Raw genomic sequence first — 12,622 nt, forward strand, 5'->3', positions numbered from 1 at the left:
ATATCCTTGACTTAGATGAAGATCAGATCACATTTTAGGAGAAATGAATGCAGAAAACCCTGAAATTCCAAAGGGTTCACATACTTTTTCTTGCAACTGTATATATAATATATTTTAATTTGATTTGATCTTAAATAGAACTAAATACTGTTACTAGAGCAGCAACAGCGATGTTAACAACAGCAAAGTTAGTATAACTCAACATTTTACCAGAGAGAAATCTAAAATGTTAATAAAAAGAATAACATTCCTGACTTCAAAATACTGCCTGAAGGAACACAAACATCAGTCAGTATCAGCCCCTCCCTCTGTCCTCTCTTCTCCTCTCCCTGCTGACGTGATTCTCTGTCTGCAGTTAAGTTTTAATTAGCCTTTTACTTTTTGTTGCATCTACACTTAGATGGGTAGTTGTTGTCAACTCAAATTAACTGAACTTTACCTGGTTCACTGTGTCCATCTCAGCCTCTCTGCTCAGCTGATTGCTCTGGGCTGTGGATGTGTGTGTTGCATGCACTGATATGCAGGCCTGCCCTGGGTAGAGAACGGAGGTCAGAGAAAACAGCGCAACCAGAAATGATTTAAAAACAATATGTGGCAGGCAATGTTGATACTGAGGTGGGCAAAAATAAATAAATGTTCAGGAAACACAAGCCCTGTCCTGAGAATGGGTGCTCCCATTTGAAACATTTAGTTGCACTGTCTCACAAAATGTGACTAAATGGTTGCAGTCTGATGCCCTGACTAATCAGGAGTGGCGTTCACTGGTTGGACATATGCCTGGGTGCAACGTTATGCCCAACTTAGAAATTAAAGTTATGACCAACAACTATAACACTATTTAGACTTAAGCACTGTGTGTTGTACCTGGGTGTAAGTTTTACGCTTAGTATGGAACAGGTCTAAGTTAGAAAGTCAGACTAGTATCCAACAATGGAAGAAAATATTGATCACACAAGATGAAAGGAGGAAAAACAACAATGGCAGCTCTTCTTGTTTACAGAAAAAATAACTAAAGGGCATTAAGAGGAAAAAGCTTCTCTTGTCAGTAACATGGATTTAAAAGTGTTGTGATATCTTTTAGCTCATTGTTGTGGTTTATAGGCATTAAACAACTGTTTTGATATCTTCCAGTCCAAATTATGATAATACCACAGCTGTTCTTACTAAGGTCTATGGCCTCCACTAAAACACCGACACTGGCAGAACCTCAGTCGTAGAATTACTGGATCACAGTGCTGCATTTGACAGTCAGCCACAACATATTACTCGACCAGCTAGAAATCTGGGACTTTCAGGCACAGTCCTAAACTGGTGTGAAACCTATTTAAAGGACAGGAGCTACTTTGTGTCTATAGGTAATTACAAATCTGAGCAGACAAAAATGACATGGAGCTCCCCAAGGCTCCATTCTGGGACCTCTTTTGTTCAACATCAACAACAACAAGAAGGTCCCACTAGCTCAGTTTACAGAAAAAACAAAACAAGTTACCATAATTATGCAGATGACAAACAAATTTACATATCTATATCACCAGGGGATTATAATGCCATACAAAGCCTGAGTAAGTGCATTAAACAGATAAACAACATGATATGACAGAATTTCCTTCTGTTAAACAGAGATAAAACTAAAGTAGAGCTGGGTGAAAAAATGATAATGCCAATGATTAATGAGAATAGCACTGCGCCAAACTAATCACGTGGCTGGTCAGGTTAGGTTGACGCACACAGCAAACAGTGCAGGAGTAAGCACACATGCTAATGTTTTGGATAATGCAACCGTGCACAGTAGTATGTAAGGAGTAGGAGTGAGATAAAATAAAATGACAACATATTATCCTCAGATAAGATTCAAAAAGTAGATCATATCACTCCAGTTCTCAGATCTTAACACAGGCTTTTTGCCTGCCAGAGAATTGATTTCAAAATACTGCTGTTGGTTTATAAAGCACTGAATGGTTTAGGGCCAGAATATATTTCTGATGTGCTGCCAGACCTTTCAGGTCATTTGGGACAGGTCTGCTTTCTGTCCCCAGTGTCAAAACTAAATATTTAGAAGCAGCCTTCATTTTCTATGCTCTACACATCTGTAAGAAACTCCCAGAAAACTGCAGGCCTGCTACAACTCTCAGTTCCTTAAAATAAGGGCTGAAGACCTCTCTGTTCACCATTGCGTTCATTAATAATAATAAGTAATCACTATTTCTTCTCTAGTTTTGTGTTTTTTCCATTTAAATCTTTTTAATTTATATCTAAATGCTTTTGATATATTTTTATATTGCTTAAACATGATGCCTTCATATGCAAAGTGCTTTGCATATGATATAGAATGTGTTGTTGAATAGTGCTGTACAAATAAGCTTGCATTGCCTTCCCTTACAGTATATAGTATTGGCTATTTACCATGACCAAATTCTCTCCCCAACCTTAACCAAGTGGTAACGCCTTTAACTTTAAGGGTATGGGAGATTTGTTTCAGTTAAACTACTTCTTTATCTAATAACAAATATAAGACAAATAAAAAAGAGAAAAGGGCAGTTAAGTCTTTACTGTTTGCTGATGGACAAAAGGTATACTCTTTAATTCAAATCTGTTTGATAGAATTCAGGGGCAAAGGGCAATTTAAGGAAGGTGAGTTTGAAAAAAAAGGTACACATAAAAAGCTCATGTGCACATGAAAACAATCAAAAAACACATTTAAGAAAGAGCTCTGACAGTCCAGTGCTATGCACTGTCTTCCACAACAGAATAGCATTCCAAGTGTCTACAGACAATATCTATCTGATATGCCACGAGGAAATAACACATACTAAAAACAAACAAACTAACTTTTGAAAACAACTTTGAATGTTGAGATATTTTTCCTCCTGGTCAAAGTCCAAATATCTGTTCTCCACTTGCAAAGCGCACTACCAGAACTAACCTGTTACCCAAAATGATCTCTAAATCAAATCAAGACATGATCTTCCATGAGCTGCTGCTGGGCACTGTTGCCAAAAGCTCTGAGTTGTTAACTGCCAAAGCCAATAAATAAATAAAAAAACAAATTACATAAATGAAAATAGTGATACATGCAGATTGTGAAGGCAGAGACACCCTCCATGTTTTCGTATAATTATATCGACATATGTTTCCACCTGCTCAGACTAGCTCACTGGCAGAGGATCACACGTCGACTTCTCCAAAATTGTGCATATGACCCACAGCTGGCACAGCATGGATAGCGTTATTAATTTAAATATCCAGACATACAGTAACTGACTGTGGGGCTTTTCTAAACACCAGCCTTAGAAAACTCATTTACTGTTTGTTTAATGACACTGTATACTGACAGTTAGGAGATATTTTACTTTCTCTATGTTAGGTGATTGAGGATGGATGTTCATTGGTGTGTGAAGCATGCAGAGGAGGAGCAGAGCAGAGTTCAAATGGATGAATTAATCTATATGTACATGGTTTTCACAACTATAACCAGCAGCATTTTTATGCTAACAACTGTGGCACCAGTATACATCAGCTGTCTGTCTTCTACACAGGTTTTCATTGTTGCCAGTTTTGATTATGATTTTATTATTGACAAAACAGCATATTGAGGGACTTGCCAGACAAATACTGCATTTTTTTTTATTAGGGATAACTTTAAATACTGTCTAATACTGTCTACAACAAATAATGAATTATTCATTAAATAATATGAATGGGCTCATTCATAGAGATGCTTTCTTATAAATTCAGCACTAAATGCAATACAGTGATTTATTTATTTCTTAATGTAAATAACTTTTGTGCTGACATTGCTGCTCTAACATTATAGTTGTCTGTTTCTTGTCTTCTTACTGCATGTCACTCTGTTTCTTGGCATCCAGTATCAGCTAGTTGTTGTGTTGCTGTACCTGTACCTTTTCAGTCATAAGTCTGCAGTGAAAAGTACTGTAGGACTACACTACAGTACAGTAATAAGATCACAGACACATTTTAATGGACTCCATGCCACTCACAGATGCCACCTGGTGGTTGTTGGTACACACATTTCCTGAGTGTCAGAAGTAAAATGCAAATTAACTTAAGTGGCTCCCTGCTAGTACTGCAGTAATGATTCCATGATGATGTACATTGTATCAGATGGATTGCATCCAAACTTGAGTTTAAATCACAATAAGAATCAACGTTAACAAACAATGAAAAAGTTGCAAACGGGTTTCCTATTGCCACTGACTTAGTATTACCTGAGGATTTGACTGAGGAGTTAAGCCTCATGTCCATACATTTACAGTGAAACATAATAGGTGTCACCTGATGCATTAATACTTTAATACATAAATTTTTCAGGTGCTCATTCCATGTGTAGACATTTATTAGTAGGATAAGCCCCTTGAGATATATTATCTCATTTTCAAGGGGGTCTTTACACAAAAAATACGATAAATATGACAAATCAGCATGAATACACTTATACATACATGTGGTTCTGCTTCAGTCATAAACACTTTGCTTCATCTTTAAACCTCAAATTTTTATTTTACTTTCAGATGGACATGGCAGATTCACAAGGGATTAAGAAAACAGATGACCTCTGCAGTTATTACAAATCACATGACAACTCCAACCTCAGGTAATCTAACCTCAGGGAAATAGGGCTTGGGTTATAATCACAAGTCATTGAAAGGTCACTAGGTTAATTTATAGGGATGTAGACAGAAACAAACTAAACCCTGCAGCAACAACAATAATTCATACACACTGTCTTACAGCCAGTGTACACAGGAGCCAGTTCTGTCTTTGCTTCTAGAACTATTCTAGCTTCTGTGTATATATGTGTTTGTGTCTACTGGATCTGTGTCTGGATCATCACAAGTGTGACTCTTTTCCCTACTCTGGGAAATAGCAGGTCTATTTTTGCAGAAGCAGCAGCTCTGAGGCGTGAAAGTGACTTATTCACACATAAGAAATGTGTCTGCCAAATAAGAGATGCTCCATTTTTGAAACACCTCCTTGGTTTAATGTCTTACCTTTCTGTGGTGATGTAGAAGTGTATACTGCAGGGTGTGTCAGTGCATCGTGACATCACTATTAGTGATTATAGGTGCAGGGGACCTAAACCAGCTTCTCAGTCCTCTCTTTCAATCTTAAAATATAAAAAATCTGATCTGTCAGTTTCTTTTATGTTCCCCACATGAATTTGTCCTTGTGGAAATTGGCCACAAGGACTACAATCTCCATCAGGTCTGCCCTTATAAAGTCAATGATTCATATCATTAATTGAGAAGCCCATAAGGTAAAACTGAAGACTTAAAACCACAGTCAAACTTTGGAAGAGAAAATGAAGGTGAAGAGTGAAATGATTATAATGTGATGTTAACAATCATTTCTGTTTTCAGTCTGACCTCCAGTAATGTTGCCCTGTACTTGTTGGCCAGCCTTAAGAGTAATCGGGTGATGGTTAGGTTGTTCCCAGCACCTTGAGAACCCAGTATGCTGGGTCAGCTGTCACAGTTTCTCCCCACTGTGATGTTGAAGTTGTTGAGTATGATCAGGTTATTCAAAGCACCCAGTACAACTTTTCTTTGTCTCTTTTTACGATAGGTCTTAACTGCTAGCTGCAGCCAGTCAGTGTGTAGGACAAGCAGTGTTTAGGAGTCTTTTTCTGGTTCCCCTGCTAAGGTGAGCAGTGCTGTCCTGTAACGGTCTGCTCAGTCGCCTGGGATGCTACCAGACTTGACTGCTGCCTACATGCAAGTTTGGAGCTATGACTCTAGTAAGCACTATCTGTCATTACACCTCTCCTGTCGCTACAGGACTTGTATCACCACAGGATTTGTACTGTAGGCAACATTTAGGGAGTCCTACATCACTTAAGGATTTCATCCATCAGCTACCCCCCACATGGCTGATGTTACTATATAGCGTTTAGTAGTCACATGTGAGGGTTTAGTGCAGGTGGGGTCCAAAGGTAAATAAGCTGTCTGAGGACATGGATATCCCTTTACACCAGATACACTACCTTCTCATTTACATCCCATACATCCCCTGTCATTCCTCAGTTCTTTGGTTAGTTGAGTAGTCATTGACATTTATATATAGATATTAATTTGATTAGTAAATTTGCTTTTTTGGACAGTATCAGAAAATGGCTGCAGTTCCAGAGCTGAAATACTGTACTACATTACAGAGAGGAACATTTTAAAAGTGCTTGCATGAAGTGAGCATATTAATGTCACCAGCAAAAGTAATTTTGAATGTGCCAGAACAACCAACAAAGAAAATGTTAGCGCTAGAACAAGCAGGTATGTTAAGTAACTAATGCAATGTTACTTATATGTTTGAGGTCAGCTAATGGGGTCATCCTTTACCTTCTCAAAATAATCCCACACTTTCATTTTCCTTCTCCTTTCATACATGTGTTAGGAAAAGTGATGTTATTGCTGCTGTCATTGCAGTACCTCTCTGTGTCCCATTTTTATCTTATTACTAAAGACGATACCAGCCTCTTGGAAGAGAAGTGAAATGTTCTCAAGTATATACAACCAAGTCCAGTTGCACTTTCAAATCCAACTGTTCTTGGATTAACATGAACTGGAAGACTGAGAATCTTTATAGTCTTCCCAGCAAATACAAAAACTCCATCCGAGGGAAAGTAGGTAAAATTAGCTTTCTAAAAATGTTGTTTTGTTGGGTACCTTCCACACCTTTGGGTAGCCTGATAACAGACATATTCTTCCTCCTAGCCTAGTTTTTGAGGCTGTCAGTTTGTTCAACTAAGTTCTGCATCTCAGAGCATTTGAATCTACCGGTGAGCTCAGTCTGAAGCCTCCTCCGCCACTGGTCTGTCTTTGGCCTGCTTCTCTGTAAATAATTATTTGTATGCTCTGGTACTTCTTTTGACATACTGCTGTAGACTAAAGAATGGGAGGTACAGTGCTGATGACAGTATAGTACAGTAGAAGAACCACTGCTGTTTGTGTGTTTCTGCTGTGTACTGTAGTGCAGCAGGTTATTTAGTGTGACTCCAGCACCCACTAAGTGACCATCTGGACCACTAAGCTCTTACACAGAGAGGCACCACATGTACACTAATGAAGAACCAATCCATTCTGGGCCAAGTGGTGATGTCACCAAATAAAATAAGTAGAGAATAATAATGATAAAAATGATTAAAGGAGGAAAAGAATCGCAATGACCACAACTAGAGGGGAAACCAGACAGGGGGCATTTTTCAATACCAAGTACACCACGTTTGGACTCCCACATTTCTTTTTCAGGGTAAAGAGGGAATTAACAGTGAGTATAGTAAAAGATACACTTGATATCCAAACTGTAGTGTATATTAAAAATCAGATGAAATTTCATATTATCCGCACTGCTTCTGTTCATTTTCATTTGTACTGTATATATTTATATACTTGTTTTTTATTGAAATGTGGTAAACATTTGCTCTCTAATGAGAATGAATGCAAATGTATTCATATAAATAGTTTTTGTGTTATGCTGAACTTCTGTCATTTTTCTCTTTTTCATAAATAGTGTTTTTTACATTACAGTACATTATTTCTGATACTTTGTTTTCACTATACCTTGCCTACAATTCTGAAAAATACATTATTCATGGAATTTTTACAGTCTTTGCTCTTTACTGGCCCCTTTACAGTTCAGTGCACTTCCCCACACCCTACATGTCAAGTCTCATGTTTTACCTGTAACATTAAGTCATAAATCCCTTTTGCACCAAGATCACACAATGTTGATTAAGAATTTAAGAATTCCCTCGAATATGCCATCTTGGGTTGTTAACACAGAACCACATAAAGGAGGCTTAATGCCAACCCAGTGTGTGTGATTTTATACAGCATGCCAGAATCAGAGGCGTGACGTGTAACATAGTAGCCTTAGCATCGGTAGGTGTCTGTTCTGCGATGCCGACATGTCCTTTTATACACATGACAACCTCCCATGCTGGCTTAAAGGTGCAGCATTCCACCTCCATATCACTTTAGACAGAACAGCGAGGCAGAATAACAGCACAATATTCTTGTCTTTGTTCATTATCTCATTATCTGTTATGTGAAAACATCACATGCCTACACAGTCAGTGAAATCAAAAGTGTGTGTCGTGATCACAGTTCTGTCATAAACTGGCTGCTGACAGCTGAAGAATCAAGCAAAAAGAATGGTAGCGCAATGGAGGTTGTAGACATTCTCTGGTTCAAACCTGACTTTGTTCAGCTCAACACTGAAGCAGAGAACAGAAAACAATTGCTCTGCTCTTCCTTGTGCATGTCTCAGTTTGTACACGTTTACAGCTTCTCATACTATTATCCTTGTATTACTCTTTGAACAGTGATACAGCTTCAAAAAATCCAATGGTTCGACTGACAAACTGAGATTCAACTTGACTTCTTGAGTGATGATTGGAATCATGGGCGTTTAGGGGACAGCACTAAATAACAAATTTTATTAAGGTTTACCTAAGGTTTTAGCAGCATTTATTTTGCAAGGACACATGAAAGAATCTTTCAGTGTCACTTTCTGGTGTCACCATTGATTTTGTTTCCTAGGATTTAGGATAGCAACAGGCATCTTAAAGGATTTTTATTTTGCGACACACTGTGACTGATTTTGGGGCCTTGAAAACTGGTTTCCTGCTCTGAGACACTGCATAAATACAAGCCAAAATCTGTGACAAGCAACCAGATTATCTTCTCTAGTGTTGTTTTTGGCTTTTTTCCCCCTTTTTTGCCTAGTTTCTCTGATGTGTCTACATTTTTCTCCCTGGATTTTCTTGCTGTTCCTATAAAGTGAACTTTCTCAATGCATTGTCATTTTTGTTTCTTTCACTGACAGCTGTGACTCCAACTGACAACCTCCAGCACCTGGAAGAGAAGGGGAACACATCCAGTTCTGACAGCCAATAGCAAAATCTTGGAGCCTAGCATAGGAGGAGCCAGTAGGCTGAATCACTTCTGTGGCACTAACCAATAGGACTACTTCAAACTGGTAAAACCTTTTCTTATATGACAAAGGGGGAGATGCCCTCCCTGTTTCTCTGTAATAACTACTGTTGAAAGAAAAGAAAATGTTGCACAGTCAAGCTTTGAACAGTCAAGCCTAAAGTAAATGAAAGAAGTGAAGGTAAACAAACCATTGGTGTGTGAATGTATGTGAATGTGACAGAGCAGTCTATATACATATAAAACAAGTGCTGTATGAATGTGTGTGTGAATGGGTGAATGTAAGCTGTACTGTGAAGGGCCTTGAGTGATCAACATGGCTAGAAAAGCGCTCTATAAGTGCAGTCTGTTTACCACATTTATTTTCAGTCCATAAGAAGAAATTAACTGCAAGGTTTTTTCTTTTGAGTTTTAGCTTTGTAACCATGAGCATACAAAATAACCTTCTAGTACTGAATAAGCAATGCCCATCCAAATGTTTCTTCTAATTTCATCCATTTGTAGGTTGGTCAACATTTGTGTTGACCAACAGACCTTTTGACCAAAAACTGAAACAGGAACTAACTAAATGGATTCAGTTACTAAATCAGTATGTAATTCATGAAAAGCAACATTTTGTGCTTTTCAACATAATACAGAGTCCTCAGGTTGTTCTTTGTAATGGCTGTGTTATTTGTGATGGAAAAAAGTTGTGCAGTAGTAGTAAAGGGAAACTGTATCTCACTCTTTTTCAGATTAGTTGTCTATAAGATTTGAGCTTCGCTTTTTTTCTCTTTTTTCTCAGATTTTCCCATGATGTCAAGCAAAAGGACAATAAGTTTGAAAGTAGGCCTTAAAATTCTTCCACAGGTACACCTCCAATTGACTCAGACGTTGTCAGTTAGCCTATCAGAATCTTCTAAAGCCTTGACAAAACTTTTTTCAAGTTGTTTCAAGGCACTGACATCAAGCTAAGTGTATGTAAATGTATGACTTCAACTGTATCTGTCACTATAAAAAACACAAAATCAAATTCAAAACAAGATCAAGAAATCTCTATCAAGATTTCTAAACCTTTTTAACTCTGTGTGAATGAATGCTGCACATAAGTTGTAGCAAGGGCCATCAGAGGGTACTACCCACTGGAGCAGGGAATTTTTGCAAAGCTAGAACTATTGCCCAGGGGCTAACCCTAACCTGTACACATTATAGTGTAACAAGTTCCCAGATTTGTGGAAATGTTGGCAAAGGGCCATAAGACTAACCAGTATGATAGCAAACTTTCTTGTACTCATCCTTTAACCTTTTGCATCAGTGTATGCGTGATTCAATGCCTATACAGTGGAAGTTTAAAACTGCAACTCTGTAATACAAACATAGCATGAACAACATTTTGTGATAATTGATATATGTAGTGGGACATTTTACAGTGCTGTCAACTTTTTTGAACTGATATTTCACATTACACCTTAACAGGTGTAACTAATAACATCAATAATGGCTACACTCCATTTAGCTGAACCATGTCCAGGGTCCTGGTACTGTGTTAGCTGACTCATTGGAATAACAAACACCTGTGCTTTCCCTGCTTTGACATGTCAAAATGTCTGGTGTGAAAAGGTCTGTAAGCAGAAAACTATAAATATTCATATAGAAAGAGATCACTTCACTCGGCTGAATGAAGTATATCAGTTATTCCTCAGTACCTGTCTGTTGATAATAATGTAATAGTACAACAGCATATTGTCCAGGCTTGTGTCTGTGCTCACCCAGGTCATTCTAGTGGAAACTCCACTTTGAAAGTTAACACTGAAGTATGATGAACACTGGTGGGAATGTGGAGTGCACTTGGTCCTAGTTGGTTTCCCAGCAGTACTCTGCTGCCTCTGCTCAACGTGGGGCTAACACAGGAAATAGAACAAGCTAGAGGGTTTCTGTATGTGTATGTTTGTGTGTTTTCTGTTGTTTCTTGACTGTATCCCCAGAGGTGATAACATTGGAGAGAGACCTAAAACAAGAACAAAGAGAGGAAGTGGAGAATGGAGGAGAGAGACACTAAAATTACACTTTATACAAGTTCTAGATGCTGACTATGTGATTAACCACGTCATTCCGATATACATTTGCAAGTGACCCTTAGGAATTATCTGCCTTTACGTATAAATTTATTTTAAGATATTCATCTTCATTGAAGTTACAATAATGAACAAACACAAGCTTTTTGAACTAATAATGCACAAATGACTGCATTGTTCTTGTACATATAGAATACATCATTCAAACATTCACAGTGTAGTGTAGGTTGGGAAATCTAATTGGAGTCAGGAGTCAGGAGCCTGGAGTCCAGTCCACCAGACTGGAGGTGTGGGGCTACTCCCCCTAAAAGTGGACACCCAGCTAAGATGACTCCAGATACATAATGCAGTGAGGTAAAAATGAAGCCCAGAGTAACAGCTAAAGGCTTAAAGGAATCATTGGAGCTCATTATCTCTGTTCATGAGTGTACCACACACAGACCAAGATCACAGTGTACCTGGAATTTGCACGTTGACACTCAACAACATTACTGCAAAAATGTTTTGTGGATTGATTAAACTGATGCTGAATTGTTTGGGGAGAACATGCAGCACTATGTATGATGTAAAAAGGGCACTGTACACTAATGTGAAAACATTATCCCAACTGTGAAGTTTGGTGAAGGGAGCATCATGATTTGGGGCTGCCTTGCTTCCTGTGGTGTAATGTAATGGTGGCTGTCCACCAACTGAAGCACAGTAGAAGAATGATGCAGCAGGACAGTGATTGTAAACACAATTTACTACAGAATAACTTCAAACAAAGAAAATACACTTTCTGGAGTCAGAGCCCAGTTCTAAACCCAACAGAGATGCTGTGGAATGAGCTCAGAGAGCTCTTCACACCAGATATCCAAGGAATATGACTGAGCTTAAGCAGTTCCATTGGAAGAATGATCCAAAATTCAAAATTAATGTTGTTTCTGATCCACAGACACTGGAAGAACTTATTTGAGGTTGTTGCTGCCAAAGGAGCTTTGAGTTTTTAAATTCAAGGGTTTACTCACTTAGATCTTGTTGAGGAGCCCAGTTTCAGATGGGATGAAACTATTCTTGTGACCAGGGTGGGAGGGATCAGCCATGATCTTTCTTGCCCTCCTCAGGGTCCTGGACATGTCAGACATGTGTTTTCCCAACTTCACATGCTGCCTCCTGTCCGACAGGAAGTCAGTGATCCACCTGCAGATGGAGTCAGCCTTGCTCAGCTGGGAGAGCTTGTCCTGTAGCAGTGCTGGAATGATGGTGTTGAAGGCAGAGCTGAAGTCCACAAACAGGATCCTGGCATAAGTTCCTGGGGAGTCCAGGTGCTGCAGGAAGGAGTAGAGGGCCATGTTGACTGTGTCGTCTACAGACCTTTTGGCTCTGTAGACAAATGGCAGGGGGTCCAGGAGTGGGGCGGTGATGGCTTTGAGGTGGGACTGCACAAGGCGCTCAAATGACTTCATTACCACAGAGGTTAGGGTGACGGGGCTGTAGTCATTAAGTCCTGTGATTCTTGGTTTATTAGGGACAAGGATGAAGGTGGAGGCCTTGAAGCAGGCTGGCACATGCCATGTCTCCAGTGAGGTGTTAAAGATGTCCATGAACACTGGAGCCAGCTGATCACTGCAGTGCTTCAGGGTG

The 12,622-nt window shown here is 39.0% G+C and overlaps 1 protein-coding gene across 2 annotated transcripts in view; it reads left to right on the top strand.

The window, feature by feature from the left end:
* Positions 1 to 12,622, top strand: part of LOC108896748 (protein FAM110B) — a 61,210-nt gene that overhangs the window by 27,109 nt on the left and 21,479 nt on the right. The window contains exons 2-3 of one of the 2 annotated variants that reach the window (XM_018695987.1): positions 4,530 to 4,612; positions 8,839 to 8,991. The gene's annotated coding sequence lies outside the window, so the exon portion shown is untranslated. The remainder of the gene's footprint in view (positions 1 to 4,529; positions 4,613 to 8,838; positions 8,992 to 12,622) is intronic. The other variant, XM_018695988.2, reaches the window with a different exon arrangement.

The sequence above is a fragment of the Lates calcarifer genome, linkage group LG4 (assembly GCF_001640805.2).
Source record: "Lates calcarifer isolate ASB-BC8 linkage group LG4, TLL_Latcal_v3, whole genome shotgun sequence".
Classification (NCBI taxonomy): Eukaryota; Metazoa; Chordata; class Actinopteri; family Centropomidae; genus Lates; species Lates calcarifer.